The following is a 3,172-nucleotide window of genomic DNA, read 5'->3' on the forward strand; positions in this document are numbered from 1 at the left end:
AGGAAATGAAAAGGAGAAACAGTTCAGGTAAAAAACTATCAGTGACAGTGACCAACTAAAAATACTCAGTCTTCCTACTGATTACAAAAATATAAACAGGGGCACCTGGGTGGCTCAGTGGGTTGAGCGTCTGACTCTTGATTTTGGCCCAGGTCATGGTCTCAGGGTTGTGGGATCCGGCTCCACTCGGGCTCTGCGCTCAGAGGGAAACATGCTTCAGATTCTCTCTCTCCCTCTCCTTTTGCCCCTTCCCCATTCTCTCTCTCTTTCTCTCAAAATACAAGGAATCTTTTTCTGCCTGCCAGCTGACAGTTTAAGACACTGAGACTATTCTGTGATGAGCATCTCACTTACCATGGGTGAGAACAGAAATTGACATAACCTCTTTTGAGGACCATTTCATAGAAGCTTCTCCCCTGAAATCCATCTCACTGGGAAATTCAAACACACATGCAAAAATGTTCATCACAGCCCTAATAGCCAACCAAATGATGAACTGAAGTATCATCACATAAGTACAACCACACTGTGGAATACCATTTAGCCAATAAAAAAAAAGAAAAATGAGGCAAGAACTTATATGCCCACTTTATTTAAATTAGGATACTGGGTGGGGGAAATGTATTCACTTTTGTCATTTACAAAGTTAATCCTAAAGGGGCACCTTGCTGGCTAGTTGGAAGAACAGGGGATTCTTGATCTGGTGGTTATGAATCCAAACCCAAGTTAGGGACACAGATTCTCTGAAAATAAAATCTAAAAAATTAAAATTAAGTGTAAAAGAAAAATAATTAGTATTCTAGGTCTGAAACCATTGTTTTCCATAAATATTCTCCAAATTTTAATTTGTTCCCTTTTTGAAAAAACGGGGGGCGGGGGAGGTGGTGAAAAGCCATGATTTATTCAACTTTCTTGATGGGCAAGTTTGGCAGCTAATTTATCCTCCGTAGAATGAGAGTATTCTCATTCTCAAGTGACCTGTCTTCTCTGGAGAGGGAAAACAGCCACCCCCACCTTCAGAATATCTCAGATCAAAATCTCAACCTGCTCTCTGGGCTGAGCTGTGTAGATGCCAACACTGTGCTGGAAAGGCCTAGGCTGTCCAGAAAATGCTGCCTCTGCCAAGAGGTGATCCTGTGACCCATTTGCACGTCAAGGGGGACATTTTTCTGTTTGTTTTTGTTTTTGTTTTTTTAGAGTCTACAGTGCATTTTATATTCATCTTAGATTTATACATTTCATATATGCTTTTAAAGCTTCAATTAAGGGGCTCCTGGGTGGCTCAGTGGGTTAAAGCCTCTGCCTTCAGCTTGGGTCATGATTCCAGGGTCGTGGGATCGAGCCCCACATCGGGCTCTCTGCTCAGCAGAGGGCCTGCTTCCTCCTCTCTGTCTGCCTGCCTCTCTGCCTACTTTTGATCTCTGTCTGGCAAATGAGTAAATTTTTAAAAATCTTTAAAAAAAATCTTCAGGGGCACCTGGGTGGCTCGGTGGATTGAAGCCTCTGCCTTCGGCTCAGGTCGTGATCCCAGGGTCCTGGGATCGAGCCCTGTATCGGGCTCTCTGCTTGGCGGGAAGCCTGCTTACCTTCCTCTCTCTGCCTGCCTCTCTGCCTACTTGTGGTCTCTGTCTGTCAAAGAAATAAATAAAAAAAAATCTTTAAAAAAAAAAAATTAAAAAAATTAAAAAAAATAAATAAAAAAAATCTTCAATCAGGGCGCCTGGGTGGCTCAGTGGGTTAAAGCCTCTGCCTTCGGCTCAGGTCATGATCCCAGGGTTCTGGGATCGAGCCCCGCATCGGGCTCTCTCCTCAGCAGGGAGCCTGCTTCCTCCTCTCTCTCTGCCTGCTTGTGATCTCTGACTGTCAAATAAATAAATAAAATCTTTAAAAAAAATCTTCAATTAACAGTTCGATGCAAAATAAAAAATATAGATGGAGCAGTAGTTCTCAGGCACAGAATTTAGGAGGAGACTGGAGCAAGTTTTTTCCCTAGCATATAGTAAATATTATGACCCAAAAGAGTGGAATGTTTCCATCTGACCTCGCTGCCTTTTTGATTGAATTTTATTACAGTGAACAGCTTTAGTAGGTATGATATTACTAATTGGAAAGAATGAGACTGAAGTTTATAACCTGTATTTTCTTTAAGTCTGTAAGACCTAAATAATTACTTTTCTCCTAATTGAGCTCCAAGATCATCCAATGAAAATAATATTGTCCATAAAATATCTGGAGCATCAGCCTAAGAACCACTGGCCATGGTTACTCAGTGTCTTCAGGACTCACAGGATGAGGTAATGGTATGACGGATTTCTTCTCAGTGTCTCTGGAAAGAGCTTTCCTCATATCATAGGCATCCTCATCAGGCTCCCTGTTGCTGGTCGAGTGGTACTCTATGACCCGTCCTGTACACGCTGTAGCCCAGCCGCTTGTGCATGTTAACTGCAACTTGGTTAGACACTCTTACAAAGAGATCACTGAAAAATCCACCCTTTCTTTCTGAAGTCTCCTCTAATAACTCCATAACTTTAGCAGCCAAACCAAAGCATCAAAATTTTGTGGCAACAGAGAGAGCAGTGATGTGCCTGTGCCATTCTTCCCTAGCTACTGAGCCTACTGCATTACCCGTGATGTAACCCATTAACTCTCCACCAAGTGCCTCCGCAAAAATGAAGTACTCTGGCTAGTGGGCAAGGTACTATAAGTAAAAAGGAATCCCATAAGTTTCTGTAAGTGGATCCAAGTTTATGTTGTTGAAGCGGAACAGGTCATTGTATGTGAAGGCCCGGAGCATAGTCACTGCACCGCCGTCGTGAAAGCTGGCTTAGGAGCCCCCCCACACACAAGGGGGATGTTTTTTAATGAGGTTAAAATCACATTAACAGGAATTCTCACAATAGAATTTCAGAAGTCTTACAGCCCCTGGCCTGCTTTCTAAAACACACAGACCACTAAAAACCAGTGAAATAGAACATGGCAATTTGGAGACCTCATCAGGAAATAGAACCTTGAGCATCTACATTCAGTTCCTCATCACTCTGCTGGCTGAGAAGTACTTACTGGAGTCTACAGGGCACGAGGCACTGAGACACACATGGTCCCTCCGGGCACCATTATTCCCACAGGGTAAATAAGATGTCTGTGTTGCGACAGGACTGACTGCCATAAAGGA

The 3,172-nt window shown here is 43.0% G+C and overlaps 1 pseudogene; it reads right to left on the bottom strand.

The window, feature by feature from the left end:
* Positions 1-2,262: 2,262 nt before the first annotated feature.
* Positions 2,263-2,832, bottom strand: LOC111162328 (annotated as a pseudogene).
* Positions 2,833-3,172: the final 340 nt, after the last annotated feature.

The sequence above is a fragment of the Enhydra lutris genome, unplaced genomic scaffold, assembly GCF_002288905.1.
Source record: "Enhydra lutris kenyoni isolate GAN:26980312 unplaced genomic scaffold, ASM228890v2 scaffoldscaffold90, whole genome shotgun sequence".
NCBI lineage: Eukaryota > Metazoa > Chordata > Mammalia > Carnivora > Mustelidae > Enhydra > Enhydra lutris.